The following is a 21855-nucleotide window of genomic DNA, read 5'->3' as shown; positions in this document are numbered from 1 at the left end:
TCTAGAAAAAAACCAAGATGTGGAAGATGGGGACTGCAAACTGATCTCTTTTGGGTTTATTTTTTCAAGAAAATAATAAAATTTAATATTGTTTTTATTTATATAATATAACGGTATTACAAAGCAATAAAATCAGTCCTCAACAGATCTAGAATGTATAAAAACACACAAATTATTTCTCTTCATCTTCTACATTTGGATGATTAAAAATAATTGAATCTCATTATTGAGTGAACCAGACATAAGGAAAAAAAAACACACTTTAATTCATGACAGCATGTGCAGTTATTACTGAAGTAAAAATTTTGGTCAAACAATGTATAGATTTGGCAAAATAAAAATGACTTTCATTTTGTATAATTTCATATGTCTAGAACTTCAAAGTATAAGAGGAGCTTTATACAAATGACAAAAACTAGGGAATGCATTTTTCACATTTTAATTACAATTCACATGTCTGTATCTCCTGCTGTGATGTTTTGTTAAAAAGAGATCTCATTTGTGAAACTGCCAGTATAGAAACTGACAGATGGTAAGACCAGTTTCCAACCTGCTTAAGTACTGGTTTAATATGGTTTAGATTATTTTATTTGCATTATCTGTTTTTACTATATACCTAAGTAGTACAAAAGTACCATTACACCTTTGTTACAGTTCTTCTATTATTATTAGTAGTAGGTCTATTTATATGATTTATAGATTTATTGTTATAGTTTCAAATTTTATCAACACACTATTTTTAGAGATGATTTAACTGATTATTTTTCTAAAAAATGTGTCAGGTTCTATTTCTTTCAGTGAAATGCCAACAAACAGTTAGATGCCTGGGGATAATCATAATAAAACAATTCAAAAGTTCAAGAAAATAATCACTTTGATAGTTGTAACCCAGAGAGACATCAAGAAATGAACCAATTAATTGGGTTAAATGTTTTTTTTTTTTTGTAATATTGCAGTCAGGAAAAAAGTATTTGAACATGAAAATTACCTCATGTGAAGGTGAGAAATCCCAAGGTCATTTTCCAAAAGATCTTATTGATCACATCTGGATGTATAAACAAAAAGAAGGAAATTGTATGAAAGGAAAAGTTCCTACTTGTAAATTTGCTTATAAAAATTCATTTGGTTTTATGTTTATACACATTATTTTTAATACAGTTTACCACCCTTTTTTTAAAAAATAGAGGCATAAATTCAGAGATTATTAATGTTGATGTCAGTTCTTGCCTCCTTCAACACTTCAACTTTTTTTCAGCTTTCTAACTGGATAGTCTCCCCTGGAAAGTGAGGACTACCTCGGTGGCTCGGTAAGTGATGCCTCTCCACACCACTTACCATCTTTCAGACCATTAAATGGGCTTAGAATTGGTTCACTTTGTAAACTGGAACATGGCAGCCCAGTGGCAAGGACAGTGGGTAGCATACATTCACCTGAATAGTCTTGTTATCACGTTTGCCTATGGGATGGATCCTTGGTGTTTGTGTGGTTCTGAGACCAAAGACAGCTCAACCAGTGGGTATTATGACCCATTCATCTGGTCTTAGCTTTGGCCAGGGATTCTTCTCTGAACTCCTGGTCAGCTGACCTGGCTGGCCTTTTAGTTTCCTTCATAGAGCAAGAACATGAGCAGACCTTGCAGTTCTGGTACCAGGCAGGATTTCTGTTGCAAAAAGAATTTACCGGGTATGCATCATTATTACCACATTTCTGAAAGACAATTCTATCTAAATTTTCTACTGTGCTCTATCTATCTGGAGGTTTCCCCAATTAATACCATAATGAAACTGAGATTTTCCTGTGCTTTCTGGACCCTGAACTACAGTTGGGCCAATTCTCCTGTCTTCTATCTTATACTTCTCATCAGTCCTTGATCTTGAGTGCAAGTTTCAGCCTCAATCTCCACTAAAAGCTTCTTGTTCTATGGTACTTATAATGCCACTTTCACGTTACAACAGTGTCACAAAAGGATAATTTACCTCTTAGTAATATGAGAGAAATTCTGATTTTTTTTCTAAGATTTTTATTTATTTATTTGACAGACAGAGATCACAAGTAGGCAGAGAGGCAGGCAGAGAGAGAGGAGGAAGCAGGCTCCTGGCTGAGCAGAGAGCCCGATGCGGGGCTCGATCCCAGGACCCTGAGATCATGATCTGAGCCAAAGGCAGAGGCTTTAACCCACTGAGCCACCCAGTTGCCCCCAAATTCTGAATGTTAACAACAAATTTACACTTAATTCTTTTTTCATTTATTTTATCTTATTAGGCTAAAGCAAGTTGAAGTGACCTTTACCTAACTTTCTTCATAAAGATTGGGTAATCATGATAGGTTATTCAGTAAATCAAAGTGTGAATAAAATGGCTAGGACAGGAAAAAAGAAATGCAAGTTTTAAATTTATTTTCTGATTCTTCATCTCTATATTATTTGCAAATATTTTAAAGTTACTCTTTAGAACATCTTATACATTTCATTATAGTAATAGCATTGTAAAGAAAAATTATCTCCTTACCTTCCCTAGACACTAATTTCACTTTTTAGGTACCACTACTGAAGGGTTTCTGATTTGGCTCATCACTGCATTCAGTGGGAATTCAGTGCGCATAAGGGGCACATATGTAATTGGCAACCTAATTTTTCTGCTTTCATCAAATGGTGCAATGCCATATCTTCATTGAACTTGCCAGTTATATGCACTTGGGAACCAAATAGCAGCAAGCATAAGAGATGAAAATGAACAAATTGGAAAGAGTCATTAACTTTCTGTTTTCCTATCACAACAAAAATTGTATCATTGAAAGTGTAGCAAAGTGGGAAATTCTGCTTGAAACATTAAATCATCTTGAAAGAGAATAATTCATTTACTTCTGAAATGTTGTTCATTAGAATTTATAAATGTGGTTTCTAGTACAGATCTTTTTCAGCAAAAAATACAAAGTAGTTAAAATGAATCAACTTTTCCGAAGTGTTTTAGGTTGTATATTTTCATATGTCTTTCTGGTATAGTGTGTATGAATTCTAGACTTTATGTCAAAAGCGAAATTGTTAGAAAATTAAGCAAGAAATGTTGGCTTATTTAATACCTTAATGAATAAAGGCAATTGACAGATTGTCATGGTTCTCACTAATTATGAATGCAATTGAGAGTGTGAAAATTACAATCAGTTGTGGTTACCAGAAATGCCCTTGAAATAACTGGTTTAATGTATAATTTTAAAGTATGCACTTTGGAGTCATTATTAAATTATCATTATTGATGACACCTTATTAAATAGAGACCTGGGACAAAAAAGCACCAAAAACTTGCCCAACATGATTGAACATTGTTCTTAAAGGGGGATATAATTCTTTTTAATGTCTATTTGGATCCTTTACCAAACCTACATATTTACTGGCAGAGTGCAAATTTTCAGATCAGGAATAGCTCTTCTATAGAATTTTCTTTTGCAGTGATAGTGGGATTCCTTTAGTAAGGACTTTGGAGAAAAGTTTCCTAACATTTTCTTTTTTTCTTTTAGTTTCCTAACATTTTCATCTGTAAGTCCAAGTACTTAAGATTTTTAAATCCTTGCCTAACTCTAAAAAATAAATATCTTGTAATCCTTTGTTGCACCAGAAAAAGTAAAAGGGAGATAGAAGGAAAATGCCACAGGTTTGTAGATCAGCTTATTTCATAATTATCTAAAAGCTAAAGATACCGTTAACACTTTCGACTAAACCAGGTGTTCTGAATGGGAGTAGAGTAGGTTGAGCTCCAGTTGCATAGATTAAACTGTATGTGTCCCAACATTAGCTATCTACTCTCCCCAAACCTGACTTTCCTGGTCTGTAAAATTGAAGAAATTATAATAGCTTCTTTCATGGGGCATGTCCACATTAAATCCCAACATCCTTTGTTAGTACACCTATTTTTCAATGCTTAATCAAAAGAGCTAAAATAGTCTGTATTTACATGTTGGTATATTTGTCCACTGGTCCCAGCCTTGCTGCCTTTTCTTGATTATATGCTTAAGCCACTTTTAATGTACTTTAACAGACTCTAAAGTCTTTGTATGAGGCATGAAGAAACTAGGGGAAAGGAAAATCAGTGAAAATAGTAAAATGGAGAATACTTAATGGATAAGCATTTGAAAACAAACAAACAAACCAACCAACCAACCTGAGGACATAGCAATGGCCATGAACTACTAATAAGGAGAGACTGAGTTGTGAACCTTTTCACCCTACCCCCCAGGTTCTGAAATGTTCTTAACTTTCTTTTGTCACATCTATGAAAAAAATAATTTTTCAGAGCTGTCACCCCAAATCAGGGCTGTATCCATGCCAAAATACATGTCAACCACTAATATTCAAAAAGCACACCTTGCTTTTACACCCACTATATTCACATTTCATCAGTTAGATTGTGGCCAGTTAGTTCATTTAGAGTCCTTGAAACTTTCTCAACACAGTAGTGTGCCAGATCACAAAGTGGACAGGAGGCTAGTTAGCAGGTGATGTCAGCTGTATGAACTTTACAGTGGAGATGAGTTATCTATCTAGAAATGGTCTTACATGGCACCAGAATGGGTTAAAAACATAGTTTTTTTAAAAAGTTTTTAAAAAACCACACACACACACACACAGTTAAGTGCACTCCATCTGCTGTATTGCCTGCTAGACATAAATATACTGGAGAGGATATAAATACGGGGTTGGATGGGAAAGAGTTCAGGACCCGGTGCAAACCTGAAAGGAAATGGGGCAATACAATGGGAGAGAATTAGGACGAATCAGGTAAGCAACAGCACGTGCATCTGAAGTCTTCCCCATCTCTAAACTGGAACATTTTCTCCAGGGCCCGTCACTCAAATGACAGTAAATTGGTAGCTGATTCTGATTGTAATTACCATGCGTTCGAGGACCTTAGGTGTAGGAACACAAGTTCCACTCTAGGTCACAGTCCTAGTGCTTCTATTATCCTACAGAAGAACTGATTGCTGTAAATGGTTCCTGGGATGTGTGACCTGCTTGGAGGAAAGATGCCAGGTTTCTTTCCTTGCTGCCATGGAGGGAAGAGACGTACCGTATATGAATAGGTTGGGTGAGAAGGAAAAAGGGGGAAAGAACCTCACAATTTCCTTCCTTAGAGGTGGAATAGAAAGATAGTAACATTGGCGGTTTGGAGAGAAAAGAGTGCATTTTCAGCATCCCCGAGGTCCCTTCGTACTGCTTTACACTCCCCCTCTTCTGTTTTGAACTACCAAGGCACTTGGACTCCACACACAACTAAGGATGGGCTAAGGGGAAAGCCAAGTTAGCGCAGTCGGAAACGGCTTCCCTTAAAATGAAAACTCAGCAACGGGCCAGCCCTGGGTGTGCGCGCGTTAATGTATGAGTATGTGTGCGTGGTAACCAGCAGACGCAGTTGGCTGGGCGCCGCCCTCGAAGCCTCCCTCCCCCCGTTCAATAACCCTCCCCCCCCCATCCCTATAAAGGCCCCACTCGCCGCCGCCCTCTTCACAGTAGGGGAGCGCGGCCTGCCGTGGAGGTGGCTCCGGCGCTCCTCACACAGTCACACTCCGCGCACTCACATACTTGGAAGCGCCTCCCCACGTCCCTCCCCTGCCCTCCTCTTGCTCTGCTCTCCTCTCTCACCACAAATAGTCGCCGACCGACTGCCAATCCGTGTCTCTCTCTCTCTCCTCTCTCTCAACAACATGACTGACTGGGAAGCGGTGGCTCAGGCAGAGCAGCTCTGCTGGCGCAGGCAGGAGGAGGAGGAGGATTATTAAAAAACGCAGCTCGACTCTGTGCAACTGGGAGTGGAGAAAAGGAGCCCACAGCTGAGAAGGGGAGGGAGGGCAGAGGAGACCAGGAAGGGCACCCCTGTGCCCCGAAGACATACATTTCTGAGTGCCCGGGAGGAGCCTTAACAAGCGGCGCGGAGCCCTTCAAGGTAGTAACGCCCCCGGTGCCCCCGCGCCCGGAGGGTCGCGCGTTGCGTCGGCGTTGCGCTGGGGCCAGACCCCGGCGGACGCAGGGTGACTGCCCGGCAGGTGACCGCGCCGAGCCCGGGCCGCCCTGGAGCAGCCCCCGCCCAGGCCCGGGGCGCCGGCAGCGGGCCCGGCGTGCGTGGCGCGGGGACCTGGCCTTGCAGGCAGGGTGGGTGGAGGGCGGACGGGCTCGCTTGCTGTCGGCCCGCGACTCCTCGAGCGCTGCGTGGCCTTTTCCTCCGCGCTTCTGAGCGCTCTGCTCCGCCGCTCTAGGGCGATACGGAGCGTGGCCGGCCAGGGGCAAGAGTTGGCGCAGGTTCCGGGCCGCTCCCCTCCTTCGCCGCTCGTGTCCCGCAGGTAGGGGCGGTCAGCCAGCGCTGGCGTCCGGGTGTGCGGGCGCCGGGGCGGGGGCGGCGGCGGCGGCGAGGAGGAGGGGGGGGGGGCGGGGAGCCAGGGGCTCCGGTTGGAGCCGCAGTGCCGGAGCCGGGACCGCCTTTTGCCTCCGCCTGCTTGTCCTCAGGCGCTAGCTTCCTGGATTGGAGGCGAGACCCTCCCCAGCGGCGGCAGGAACAGCCGCGACTTAGTGTGAACAAATTGCTTTGTGGTGGCGCGTCAAGGGCTCCAGGGAGGGGTGTGTGTGTATGTGTGTGTGTGTATGCGTGCACGCTCATTCGTGTGCATTCGCGCTCATGACTAATCAATGCTTTGGCTCACCTGAAGAGATAATCAGCCTTGAGGTGAAACCCTGGGGCCCCCTCAGCTTTTGGCTTGTGTCCCAGGAACTCGTACAGGCGGTGCCATCAAGGAGTAGGGTTGCACTAAGGGTTGACGGAGGGATTTGTGAATGGTGCCTCTCTGCGCGTGGAGGCTGAGCTTGCTGATGTAAAGGAGGAGGTATCCAGAGTGAGAAGAAAGGCTATTTATGGCAAAGAGTTGTGAAATTTCTCGGGGTTTCCTTCAGTGTATACTGAGCTTTTCTCTCCTTCTCGTCCTCCCTCTTTCGTTTCTCTCTTCCTCTCTCCCATTTCTCCTCTTCTTTTCTCAGAATTAGAAGCAATTCTGCTTTTTTCCCCTCTCTCGTGGGATCTGGAATATGCAGTGAAGTCAGAAAGCACTCGTCTTTTTACAGGTAGAAAAAATGTTTCTTAGAAGGCACTGATCTCTTGCCCTTTAATGTTTTTATGTACTTGTTTCTCCACTTCTCTTACCTCTTACGGACATCAGTAGGACTCAGAAGAGGCAAAGTGCCTACTTGGTTTCAGTAGCTCTCATTTTTCATATTTTACAGTTGAATACCTTCCCACTGAAATGTAACACATATTCTCCCATCTCTACCCCTAAGAAAGGCTATTAAAAATAATGCACACATGTTTTACTGTAAGCCTGGTTTTATTAAAAGCCCTGGGGAGGAAAGAGAACAAGACACCTAGGTGAGTTTATATGGATTACTACTGATCACAAACTATTAAGGAAAGACCTAAAATACTATTAATCTAGGTTGCAACACAATTTCTTTGGGTTTCTTTTTCTGTTTATTTTAAAACAGGTACAAATTCCAAAGACAAGAAGCTTAGAGATGATGTGGGGCAGTGTCTACCAATTACGCTTTAGCAAATTTGTTCTTAGAAGTAGTAACCTGTGCTTTTAGAGAACCTAGGACTGGCTTGTGACAGAGTAGGACAGTATCTTTATTATTTTATTTTAAATTTTATTTATTTGTCAGAGAGAGAGGAGCTAGAGCGAGCACAGGCAGACAGAGTGGCAGGCAGAGGCAGAGGGAGAGGGAGAAGCAGGCTCCCTGCCAAGCAAGGAGCCTGATGTGGGACTCGATCCCAGGACACCAGGATCATGACCTGAGCTGAAGGCAGCTGCTCAACCAACTGAGCCACCCAGGCGTCCCTCTTGGAATGTCTCTAAGTGCCTGCCAAGCACAGTGTTTTTAAAACATTGAAATTCCAACCACCTCTTCATTAATTTCACGGAGAAGAAAGAGAAGTAAAATGGTCAACCTATTGTCAGAGTGATTTGTCTTCATTTGGTATTAATTAAGGATCTCAGTACTTTGATCAGAACATGACAATTGGTGGTGGTGGTTTTGTTTTCAGTGTGAAAGTAGCTTTCCTTAACAGTCCTGTTTATTCTGAAGACAGAGTAAAGAATTTGTTCTTTTGATTTAGTTAGATTCATATTGGTTAAAAATACAGCTTCCTAGTGTCTGGCTGGCTCAGTCAGTAGAGCTTGTGACTTTTGTTATCGGGTCATGAGTTCCAGCCCCATGATGGGTGTAGAGATTACTGAAGGAAATAAATAAGATACACTTTGAACATTGGAGCATGTGCAGTTTTATATTTTACGTTAGGACTTAGACTGAGAACCCCGCTTTGAGTTTTGCTACCTTAACTTTCCTGAATTGTTGGAATGTAGATAAAATGAGGAGTTTAAAAGTGTACTTGATGAATTGTATTACTGCAATCATTAAGAAGTCGTATCTACAAATAATTTGTTTTTTTGACATTGTTAGAGAACCAGTAACTGTTTACTACTTTAAACTATATATTATTTATACTACAGAATATTAATTTATATCAAACTCATGAAGTAGAAAATGAAAAACTTTTTATTATATTTTATTGTTACTCAACTCTTCATTGCATTTCATTACTCAACATAGTACTCATTAATGAAGGGTTTGTCATGCCAGGAACTATCTAGGAATTGTGGAGGAGCATAAGACTTCCTTGCTCACTTCCCTTCATGAGCTTACCCTCCAACTGGGACAAAGCTGATGCATGATAACCCATCATAGTAAGAGACTGCCTGCCTATCAAGGACTGCAGGAATTCCGAGCATAACAATTACATTTCATACTGACTTTTGTCTGAAAGGCTTCAGGCTTAGGTAAGACTTGCTTGGTCTTGATCTTAAAGTATAAATGGGATTAATGGCTTGTGGATGAAAATAAAAAGTGTAAGTTGCAAGTATCCTGGAATTATAGAAAAGAATGAAAGATATAAGGGGAAATAAGTTTGTTTGAAATACATTTAGATATTGCAGAGCAGTTGAATTTGTTGTGGAAAGGGCAGGGTGAGTTGGTTTTTGATGTACAAACATTCTGTATACTCCATTTTTGACATTTACTGAATTTCTATACCTAAGAATACAAATCTTTGATTTTATATTGCCTTTTAGTGAACAGAATGCTCAACATATATTTGCATAGGATACTTTAAATGTTTAGATGTACCTTATCACACGAAAGTGTTGAACGTGGTATTAGTATCAAGACAGCAGGTATAAACCTCTTTAAATTGAGATGTTTGAGGTACATCCTTAACCAACTCTTCTTAGATTTGCTCTAAAGGAAAATAGAATGAGATATGTAAAAGAATAGCTATTTTAATAGCCACCATTTATTGAATGCTTAATATTTGTTCTTTATATAAAATGTATAATCCATTAAATAACATTTTCTGTAATATTTTTATTTTAAAGTTACTAGAATGCACTCACACAGTGGTTAATATATCTTTACATTATTTTTCATGAATATAGAGTTAGGAAGCAGGGCTCATGGGTAATAATTTTAGAATTATAGTGATTTTAAAGATTTTTTAGACTATCTTCTGATACATAGATGGTATTAACAATAAGAGCATGTCCTGTCTCTAAGCATTCTGAACTTATTTTTTCTTTGTATATATGTTTGTTTTTGTAGAAACATAAAACTGTTTAAAATGAATTTCTTCATTTTAAGAACATAGGAGGAAACATTTGAGTTGATTTTCAGCCTGTCTTTTCAATATGATACCCCAGAAGTATGTTATGGTGACAGTAAAGAAATAGTACAAATATTAGATATGACTTTCAATAGATAACAGAATAGAATTACTTTCAGATTATGTGGATTAAAAGATTTTCATATATATATTCTGTTGACAGTGAATAGATAAGAATTATTACAAAAGTGAAAAGCCTATTAAATCACCAGTTTCATATTCATGTAGAAGTGGGATGATTTCCAACATAGTAACAGTAGAAACCAGGCTATCTGTTAATTGGTCTCTTTTGAGTTTGGTTTTAGACTGTATGTCACAGGTGTATCACTTCGATAATATAGTCTCTCCTGGTGTATGACTGACAGCTTCTGCATTATTTCCCTATTGGATAGTGACAAAATCTGTTTGCTTTATATTGAAGACATATACTTCTATCAGAAATACTATCTTCACTATGCAAGAGTGTCAGTTAACAATAAAACATGAAGTCTGAGGTGGGGGAAGCTGTGAAAAAGGATGGGGAAATTGATACAAAACACCCTAATGAACCATTCTTCAATAAGTCGTTTAAACTAAATGTAATATAAAAATATAAAGCTGACCAATCTAAACTGTTGATATAGCAGTTGATACAGTACCAAGAGATTGTTACCAGTTCTTATTTTTAAAGGACTGTATTGCATTTTAAGCTGTTTTCATGTGAGCTAAATCAAATGGACGAAAGAAAGAAAAAAAAAGAAAAGAAAAGGAAAAAGAAGGAGAAAGAAAGAAAGAAAAGTGGTGGTTGAAACTGTTCACTAGTATCTGTGGTATGATGTTAAATTTTTTTTAAGAAGGATTTCTGCTTTGATCATTGACAGATACAGTGTTTGTTTGACCAAATGCCTAGCCTTCTACCTGGATTAACTTAAAACATGGCTTTTGGTTTTTTCATATTTAAACTGCATTAAACACAATTTTAATTAAGCTGATTAAAATTTTGAACACTGTAACTATGTTCTGATACCAGTATAAAATTTAAAGGAAACATTAACTTATGGCAAAGTCTCTTTTTTAAAGTTTTTATTTAAATTCTTGTTAACATACAATGTAATATTGGTTTCAGGTGTACAATTTAATGTTGTAGCACTTACACACAATATCTGGTGCTTGTCACAAGTGCAGACTCTATAATAGTTATTTTTTTAAAAGTTATATAAATATACTATTTCCCAGCAACTTTTCACTGAATGGTTTTGGGATCTATTGATTCTGACCTGAAATAGAACATTTGGGGTTAGAAAGTGGTGATTTTATAATTCTTTTTTTACATTTATGGGCTGGCATTCTTCTCTGATGGAAAGCTTTCCCTCTCAGGTCAGTATAGACCGCGGATTTTTTTTTTTTTTTAATTCAGTATTAGTACAGGTTAGATTTTTAAAAAATTCTTATTTAAATTCAATTTAGTTAACATATAGTGTATTATTAGTTTCACGGGTAGAATTTAGTGATTCATCAGTTATGTATAACACTTAGTGCTCCTTACATCAAGTGTCCTCCTTAATGCCCATCACCTAGTTACTACATCCCCCCACCCACCTCCCTTCCAACAACCCTCAGTTTCCTGTGATTAAGAGTCTCTTATGGTTTGTCTCCCTCTCTGTTTTTATCTTATTTTATTTTTCTTCTCCCTATGTTCATCTGTTTTGTTTCTTAAATTCCACATATGGGTGAAATCGTATGTATTTGTCTTTGTCTGACTTACTTTGCTGAGCATAATACCCTTTAATTTAATCCACGTCATTGCAAATGGCAAAGTTTCATTTCTTTTGTTGGCTGAATAGTAATCCACTGGATATATATATATACTACATCTTCTTTATCCATTCATCTGTCAGTGGACATCTGGGCTCTTTCTGTGGACATTGCTGCTGTAAACATTAGGGTGCAGGTCCCCCTTTGAATCACAGTTTTGTATCTGTGGATAAATACTTAATAGTACAATTGCTGGGTGGTAGGGTAGTTCTATTTTTAACTTCTTGAGGAACCTCCGTACTGTTTTCCAGAGTGTCTGTACTAGTTTACATTTCCTGCCAACAGTGTAAGAGAGTTCTCCTTTCTCCACATTTTTGTTTTATGACAAATTTTTACACAAGACCAGTGGTTCTCAAAATGTAGTTCCCTGACCAGCAGCAGCAGTGAACTCCTTAAAATGCTAATTCCACCACAAACTGAATTAGAAATTCTGGGTTAGGGTCCTCTATGTGATTTTTTTGCACTCTCAAGTTTGAGAAGTACTGACCTAGAGTATTTTATAGTAAAACTTGAAGGCTGTGTCTTCCGCCTGTTTTGGAGCTAAGTACTTTTCTTTAGCTCTTGGAGATGACTAAGGTTTAACTACTTAGGTCTGGAAAGTATGACACTCTCCATCAGATGATTTCATTTTAACTGTATATACAGATTATAAGTATATTTAAGAAAGGAATTAGATGAGTTCCTAATTCTTGAGCATATATTTGCTATTGATTGGGGAAGTAATTTAAGAAGTGTAGAATTCGCTGGACCCTAAAGACCCCAGGCTGGGCCTTACTGGTAGTCATAAAAATATGCACAGCGTACAAAGCTTGACCATTTTCTGTTTAGTCTTGTTGACTCTTAGTGGTATTTTTGGACTGGGAATGGAATAATCATCTTTCTCTGTAATATGACAGCTGTGCAACAATAGCATCACATGTGTGGAATGTTCTCAAAGTTTTAGTGCTGAAATAAATTTTAGACCACATCTGTAAATCTTTCACTATGTAAGATAATGTGTTCATATCCTGTAACTCTTTTAGTAGCCCTCTTTCTCTCCTTTCCCTCTTTCCTGCCTCTCTTTCTCTCCCTCAACCCTTTTCTCTATTTCAGTTATGGGGTCAGTCATTCCCTCCCTAAGGAAGCTTTCCTTGGCCTCCTCTGTTACATCAGTTGCCCTATTATATATTGTTTTAATTCTGTATTCCTCTACCTTGCAGTACTTACTGCAATATTAATTTCATATGTATTTATGTGATTGGTTCAATATTATGTCATCAAAGATTAACACACAATTGGTGCCCAGTAAATGTTGGTTGAGTAAGTGTGCGCCATCATCATAAAGATGTTTTATGTTTTTCCAAAGAAAGATACTTTAGAAAACATTTTAAAACCCAGGGAGTCCTAGGACATATGTAAATACAGGTACTGCTTTCCTTTCAGTTTTGCAAATGATGAGATACATTTCATTAACAATAGCAATGGCTCTAATGTGCTGATCTGGTCTTACATGATAAGCACTCTGTATGTATGATGCCATGTATTTCTTCTAAGATTATAAAGTTGTTTTTGTGTAAATGTTTTAGTAGAAATGAGGAAACTGAGGTTGTATTCTATGGTCTGCCAAGCTAAGCCAAACTTTTTTTTTTTTTTTTAAATCATGCTGATGCAGAAATTATGAAACCAGTAGACCGAGAATGTGGAGGAGTGTATCTTCTCTTTATTCCTGATTTAACTCAGGGCTCAGCACTATCTGTGCATTGCTTATGCTGGTTGCACCTTCTTCAGTGATACTGTTGTTGCTTTTCCGATGATTAAGTGATGGAGATCTTGCAAGGCTGAAGGTCTCTTCTTAATTTGCTTTTCTATATGGTTATTATGTGCCCTCCCTGCCATTTAGTCATAATTCTCTTACCCCATCTGGTCAGAATCTCCCAGTTAGTTAACAAAAATTTAATATGTAAACAAGTATAATTTGCAGATTGAGTGCCTTTATGCAGAGAATGTTCGAACATTAGATATTCTCCATATTTGGAGATATACAGCTTATGTTCTGGAAAGGTTGACACAGCTTTGGGTACCTTGTTCAAGCAAGGGAATATATGATCACAGGGTAGTACCAACTTAGTTTCTTTTGGCTTTTAATCTTCAGATTATTTATTTAAATGTGGGTTTAATCAGTGTTCAAATGTTTGTAGCAAAGGAAGTACTTAAAGGCTCATTCTGTAGAAGTCCATGGATAATTAAAGAGTTGAATTTCATTATTCTGAAGCCCTCTTACTAGACTGACTGTACAAAGTTACATATTTTATAATGTGTCTAAATCAATAAGTAACAAGTAAATATAGATGCATATCAACAAGAAGAAAAAAAAAATCAGTAGTTTAACTGAGTATTTTACTTACGGCCTGTTTTGTAGCTTTTACCAGAACTTGTTTCTGTTGGTGGAATCATTTAATCATTAACGGGAGCCTCAGCCTTGCCCCTGATTCAAGATTAATCCTTTTCTGTAGTAGGAAGACTGACTGGTTTCTAACTCAACACTTCTGGAGTTAGCATCAGCCACCCTTGATGTCCAGCCTAATATTATAACATTTATAGTAATGCTTCTTTCTTATAGCTTAAACTGAATTCTTACCTAATTTTTTTTGTGCATCTTGATAAATTGCCCAATTGTCACTATTTCTCCTAGTATTTGAGCAAAGACTTTCTTTTGACAGAGCCTACTTTATTACTTTGAAGACTGGGATCCTATGTCTAAAACCACTTCATTTCCTGGGTCCTTTTATGAGCCAGGCAGACTCTCCCCAAAATATCACTCTTGTGGGTCTCTAAATATCACCAGCTCTTAGAAGTAGGCTTCATTTCCAGTATTCACTCTTGGACCACCATGTTGCCAACTACTTATGGCACATTGCCGTGTTCCCAGATACTCAGGCTGGTTGGACTTCTTGGAAGTATTTATAGCTGGGTTTCTAGAGCACTTCCCAGACTCTAGTGCAAGTCTCTTACCAGCTTCTGACCGTCACAAGACTTATTTTGCTATACGTAATCTCCTTTACCCATCTGTGTCACAAGGTAGAGCTCCCTCATTCATCATCATTGGCAAGAAATATTTTGTAAATGCTTATTATGTATAAGTCAGTCTATTTCAAAAAGAATGTACCTCCTGGGGTTCCTAAAGTTCCTGAATAACTTAATCCATAATAAATGAAATACATGTTCTTCCATGTTTTGTTTGGTACCCAAATGTGATACGTGTGTACAAAGATGTGTGGAATGTGCATATGCATTCTTTAGGGTTCACCGATTTTCCTTTTCTAGTCAAATGTTGATTTCAGTATGATCTGCTTCTTTTCCATTCTTCATAAACTTACTTGAATATGATATGTTTGGAATATAGAACCCCTAAAGAAGCATACTGTGGATAGTGTGATACATTCTCTGATTTTCCGTACTCATTAATAAAAACTAGCAGTATCCTTGTGTTCAGATACTGCTGAACACCCCTCTTCAACTCTCCTCGGAGTCTTAGTGAAATACCTTCTCTATCAACCAAACTCAGACTAACATGTCATGTTTCTTATGTACTCATTCCCTGCAATTAATTATTGCCTAGAAGTAGTTAAATACTCTGATTCTGTTAATGAGTTGTTATTGTCGTATGTACAGCTTTTGTGTTTGTTTGGTTTTTTTGGGTGTTTTGGTTTCTTTTGGGTGTCAGCAGCATATGATATATCACAAACCAAACAAATGAACATGAATAAAGGTATGGCAATAGTAAAGCAAATGTAGGCTTTACCATTTTAGACAGTTCTTCCTTTAGAAACTATTCTTGTATTTATTTGCTTTTGTTTATTTATAGTTATATAAATTACCAGAGCATTAAGTCTGAATGTATGAAATATGCTTAGTGAGTAATGCTTCCTAATACATAGTATTCTCCAGAATATTCAAGAAAGGCTTGAAAGGGGAAAATCATACAGTGTATACAGAAACATCAGATGAGACAGTTAGGGAAAGGAAAAAGTAGTTCCAATTCAATATTAGAAATGTAGATAAGTGTCATTTATTTTAGGTAAAGTTTCGAGATATTTTATGGATAACCAAACTGATGGGTCTCTACTTCAGGATTCCTAAATTTAAAAAGGATGTTAACTACTGGGAAGACAGCTCAAATGTTAACTACTGGGAAGACAGCTCAAGGATAGTTACTTTGATTTTGTTTTGATTTTTGTTGTTTTATCCATATGCACAAGACCCAGGAACACTAAAAGTATTTGTTAATAAACGAGTTACTAAAGTTAGAATGCACTTCCTAAAGGAGTATTATTAAAAATATAGATCACTATATTGGGCCATTAAGAAAGTCATTAGAAATTTGTGCATTACAAGCATATAAACTTATAGCAACATTATTGCTAAAATTAACTTTGAGAGTTATTTCCTACAGTATTACACAATATGTAAATATGGTGGTATTGAGGACATACTTTCTTCATCAACACAGTTCAGCTTCTGAAAGGATAAAGGGCTCCACAGTGGAATAGTCTAAGTTGATGTAGGAACAGTGTATTGCGAAGCATGCCTAAGGGAATTTCGAATGTCCCAGGTTCAGGCGCTGAAGGGATAAAGGGTAAAGTCACTGTGTGCTAACTCTTTAGTAAGAGAAGGAAGGAATTGCCACCCAGGATATTTCTGAGGAGTAGTGAACCTGAGCTCATTAGATGATGATACAGAAAGCACAAAGCCCCAGAGGTCTATGTAGGACATGAATGAATGAGGTGTTTTAAAAGCTGAAGAGTTTTAATTTCAATATAGGACATTCTGAAGTTCTGGAGGTCCTCCAGTCCTGTTCCAGTATGCTGTGCTTGTGTCTCCAGTCACTTCCCTGGCAGGGGAGCTATCCAGGGTACTAGACTTCTGCTGAAACCCTCTTGCAAAATTGTGCAAAATATTTTTGTTTTTGTTTTTGCTAATCCTAGAGCCTGTCTTTAGAGACACTACATCATTCACTTGGAATGACTAACCTGTCATCATTTGGTTTATTCCAGTGGGCCCTTCAAAGCCCAGTTCAAGTGTAAGTTTAAATACACCTGCAATCCTATTCAAGAAGCCTATTCTGGGTGTCAGATCTCCATTTAAAATATCATAATTCACTGCTTGGTTGTGCTTTATGCCCATTAGATCATGAGCTCTGTGAGGACAAGGATTTTGTATTTTACTCTGTTTTCAAGCAGCTGGTCTAAATCAGTGATATGAAGATCCTCAGTAATTGATTAATGCGTGAACACTGCTTAAGAGTGACTTGAATTTTGTCCATTGGTGCAAACTATTCCCTGTTCTAGCCACTATCCTAAGTCACATTCAGGCTCACTTTGAATATTGCTCTTCATGGCTTTTTCACAGACTGAAAATTTGTTCTTAACTTGAAACCGAATAATTTAAAATGGCTAAAAGTCTTGAAAAAATGAAAGGACCAGGAAGTATGGGCATATATGCTGCAGGTGTTGTTAGGGGATTAGTAAGGTTTAAGAAAGTAAGAAGTGGTAGTACAGGCTGGTACAGAGGATAGGGTCAAAGGAGAGTCTGGTTTATCACTTCCTGAGAACAGAACCCAAAACATGACTTTCTAAGGCCTTTAGAATATGGGATCTCCTCTCAAATCCCATAGCCTAAATCCCCATTTTGATATGTCAGAAAATCTGAGGCCACATGAGGCTGACAGAATTCTTTAAATTCAGTAAGCAAATGGTACTAGGCCTTGTGTATATATTGGTTAATGAGACATGTATTGTTCCCCTCCTCCTGAAGCTTAGTTCCCAGTTGTAGGACTCAAATATCCTTGGTCCTTGCTGAGAATGGAAGTTGGTGGCCTTCTTTTCTCTCTCTTGTAGCCACCCTCCTGGCCTCCTGGACTGCCATAAAGAGTAAGTGTGCTCGTTTCCAGTACTCCACCCCTGCACACAGCATTGCTCTGAGTGTCCAGTGTGGCAGTAAGTGACTGTATCATTGTAGAAAAACTTTATTTACGTAGGATATCCTGTCACTAGTTTTGAAATGACATGCTGATCACTTTTACATAAATGTTGAAGTATGTGCCTGTATAATTTCCTTATAAGAATATTTCAAAAATAGCTTAGGTACTAGTTTGTTTTTTTGTTTTTTGTTTTGGTCAGAAATTCCATATATTTCAGGGCCATGAGCTACAGGAAATGGCTGTGTGGCATTTTCATGGAGAATAGTTTCACTTTATAGTTCTACCTTTCATGTTTTCGGAGTACATATACTATCTATCCTGGACATCATGTATTTCTCTTCCCTGTTTTTATTTTCCACCTGTTATTAGTGGCAATGTTTCAGTTACGAAGCAGAAACAAAAGCTTTATTTCTTAGTAATTTCTCCCCACTTTGGGGACCTAGTTATAGAACTTACAGAAATACTGTAATTCAAAATAACTTAGATTTAAAAGAAAGGATTTAAAAGTGTTAAAATTAAAAGATGAATAAAGCAGTTTTCTGTAACCATCTTAAACTCATAGTTTGGAAAACTAGTAATTTCTTTGCTAAATAATATATGGTCATTATTAATTTTAAAAATTAAAGACTACTACAGCCATTTTTTAAGTAATACTAGAGATGAAATGTTCCTATAAGTAGTATTTCAACCTACTGAAAAGAAAAGTTGCCTTAAAACTGAGGAGTGAGTATGATGTGTGGTCACAGTTTTTGTGGTTTATAATGAAATTGTTAGGAGAAAGGGATAAATTTTAGTGATCATGCAACACATTTGTGTTATGTAAGCGCAACTCCAGGAATCCTCAGCCTTCTGTCAAGACTAGGACTCCTTGGGGACCAAAAGTGATGATTGCTTCTGATTTAGAATGTGGTCAGGAAAAGATGCTCTGATTACATTCTTCTTCTTCAATAAGAGAAGGTAAGGCAGTTCACACCCCCATCAAAACCAGTTTAAGAGTCTGTACAAATATTACCGAATTAAAATTCTTTTTGACTAGAAAATTTATTTGATATTAAATCAAAATACTTGGATCAGTCTTTGTTAAGTACATGTGTGGACAAACATACACATGTATACATTAATATAATGTCTTATAATGGGATCTGTCTTGTATAAATTTCTTTTAATAATGGAGGTGACTTTAGTCTTTCTGTTTTTTTAAATGGAGAGGTTAATCAGTTAGTGCTTTTCAAAAAAAAAAACAGAACCCTTTGTGTATATATGTATCTGTATCATTTATCTGTAAGGTGATTTATTTTAAAGGATTGGCTGATGTGATTATGGAGGCTGGCATATCTGAAATCTGTAGGGTAGGCCAGCAGGCTACAAACTCAAGTAACATTTCTGTGTTACAGTTTGAGGTAGAATTTCTTTCTTCTCTACGAAAGTTCAGTTGTTGCTCTTAAGTCCTTCAACTGATTAGATGAGGCCCATGCACGTTATTAAAGTTAATCTGTTTTACTCAAAGTCAAATGATTGTAGATATTAATCACATCTAAAAAATACTTTAACAGCAACATCTAGATTAGTGTTTGATGAAACAACTAGGCACCAAAGCTAAGCCAAAATGACACATAACAATTTAAACATCACAGTGGGTAAAGGATATTATGTTAAAAAGCCCTTTTTGATTTACACAGTAGGTTGATGTATACATGTTTTTCCTTTGGCCAGAGATACCTTATCATTGATCAGTTATTGGCCTTTGTAAACAGAGGTCATCATTCATCTGTTCCTTAATAATTTTGTAATGATTTATTAAGGATGTCTTACATGCAAAAGATGATGCTAGGCAGTTGAAAAATGTAAAGAAAATAAGTGATGGAGGCTATATATTTTAAGTGTGTTAATTCTAGTGGAAGAGCCTCGTGTATAGTAGATACTTGTGTGATAAGTAAATTTGAAGAGTGAAACTGTGTGCTTTTCAACCTTGTCAATTAAATGCCATATTCCCCATGAACAACCAAAAAAAAAAAAATCATGTCAAGGGTTAATATGCCAAGTTATTATGCTTATTAATTTAAGTTAACTCATATGCAAAATTAGATTATGAAAGGTATGTTTGCCCACTTGCAGGTCAGTTTCATTTAGACAGTGCTGGCTCTACATACATTCATATCAGCACATTAAAGGATTTGTATTTGTGTTCAGCTGTGCAAAGGTGATTCGGTATGTACTGAAACGGGTCTGAGAAGTGGAGTGTCATCTTACTCTTCATATGGCATAGAGCAACAAACATTTTCTTTATTGACTCTAAATGGGTGTTTCTCCTGGCACTTTTTCATTTCAAAACTGCATTTTGTTTCTGTTTCCTTATTCAATGGATATGAACTTGACTGCCTGGTCTTTGAGGCCCACTGTGAACTCAACCACACCTTGCTAATCCAAGCATAGATCTTCCACTTTGTTAAGGTCATATAACTTAGAACACCCTCACACACACAGCATATGCATTTAATCCTTTCTGTTTATGCAGATCTCAGCTGTCATTACGGGCCTAACTCCATGAAACCTTCCATGACGACTTTCACCCGCCTGGGGAGTTCCTTTGCTATACTCTGAGGTCTGAGCAGTACCTAGTTGGCTCTAGACAATTAAGTAAAGGTTGTTCTGCTACAGTGCATTTTTCTGTAGTATAAATTAGCTTCTAAACTGGTAAATCTGGGAATTAAGTTTGTAAAATACTGAAGTTGGTTCATATATGACTTTTTTCCATAGCATATTCATATTTAGCTTTAACAAGTAATTATAGTTGAATGGAAAGTATACTAATGCAGACACATGCAAAATATAATAGAGGGATAATCTTTTCACAAATCTACTTTCATCTTTTTTTTTAAAAGGAAAAAGTTTATGCATTTCCTATAAAGATTTTATTTGACAGAGAGATCACAAGTAGGCAGAGAGGCAGGCAGAGAGAGGGCAGAGAGCCCACCACGAGGCTCAATCCCAGGACCCTGAGATCATGACCTGAGCCGAAGGCAGAGTCTTAACCCTCTGAGCCACCCAGGCGCCCCCCCACCTTTTTTTGGTAATTTTTTTTATTAGGAATTTTACATGTCCTATAAGGCAAAAAAAGGTTTTTATAAAAATATTTTTATGCTTTTGTTTAGAACTTTGTGTTGTAAGCTGCATAGATTTTGAGTGTTTCTGCCAAGCCCTAGTTTTGGGGATACAAGCTCTGTCTGGTTTTTCAGAATGAAAGAACACATATTTTGCCTTAGCAAATTGCAAAATTGCACATATATTGCAAAATTGAACAGTTTTGCTTCAAATCACTTGGTATTTATTGAACATCCACTGTGTGCCAGACACCAGTAGCAGTGTTGGATATATGAACAATGAACAGGGCTTGCTTTTGAATGCAAAGAAGACTAAACACAAACCCTGTATAATGGTGTTTGTATTGCTTAATTCAGTAGATAAGGAGGAAGACCTTTGTGCATGTTCCTCCCTTTGCCTGGAATGCTCTTCCATTCCTGCTTTATTTACCTAGTTTCTTCCTAAACTTCATGGCTCAACTCAAACATCACTTCTTTTTACTATTCTAAGCTCTTAGAGAGCCATACACTTTTCTTTCATAGCACTTAAGGTAGCTCTAACTTTACAATTATTTGTGAGGTTATTTAGATAATATTTTTCTTTTCCTTAGATGATAAGTTCCATGAGAATAGAGATTGTTTTTTTTCCCCATCATTGTGTTTCATTTCCTGGCAAGCATGTACACATGCAAACACATACACACAGCAGGCATTAATCTTTATTGTAAATTTAGTCTATAATCTCTGATATGTATATATATATATATATATATATATATATATATATATGTATTTATTTAGCAGGTAGGCTTTTAGTAAGTTTTAGCTGTATGGATGTATGAAAAGATAAATAAATTTTTTCTTTATTTTTTAACAGCTTTGTTCTTCCTGGAACAAGTCAGTTTTTTTTTTTTCCCCTATCTATATCACTTTTATTAGCCTCACATTTCTGGATAGTGTGTGAATTTGTTGAAGTTTGTGGCTTGTATATTTGTTTTATAGATTTTTACTGAATATATTCTAGAAAGCAAACTGTACTAGCTCTGGACTTTGTATTTATATCCCCCGGAAATCACAAAATTAAAAAAAAATGCTTAAAACCTAAAAGTGTGGAGAAGAATGCATAGAACAGTATTTTCATTACCTTTGTGTGGAGGAGGATAACTTGAACAAGGCCCTAAAAGCAAAAACCTAAAAGAAGTAATTGATAATTTTGGAGGAAACTATTGATATATTATATATTAAATATATGGTATATGTATATTATATATACAT

At 37.3% G+C, this 21855-nt stretch overlaps 1 protein-coding gene across 4 annotated transcripts in view; it reads left to right on the top strand.

Moving 5' to 3' along the window:
* The first annotated feature begins 5622 nt into the window (after positions 1-5622).
* Positions 5623-21855, top strand: part of LOC111153705 (coiled-coil serine rich protein 1) — a 1387597-nt gene continuing 1371364 nt past the window's right edge. For all 4 annotated transcript variants that reach the window (XM_022512866.1, XM_022512892.1, XM_022512883.1 and 1 more), the window contains exon 1: positions 5623-5934. The gene's annotated coding sequence lies outside the window, so the exon portion shown is untranslated. The remainder of the gene's footprint in view (positions 5935-21855) is intronic.

Source organism: Enhydra lutris, unplaced genomic scaffold, assembly GCF_002288905.1.
Source record: "Enhydra lutris kenyoni isolate GAN:26980312 unplaced genomic scaffold, ASM228890v2 scaffoldscaffold3, whole genome shotgun sequence".
Classification (NCBI taxonomy): domain Eukaryota; kingdom Metazoa; phylum Chordata; class Mammalia; order Carnivora; family Mustelidae; genus Enhydra; species Enhydra lutris.
The sequence above is the reverse complement of the archived record's forward strand: the minus strand, read 5'-3'. Positions and strand labels throughout refer to the sequence as shown.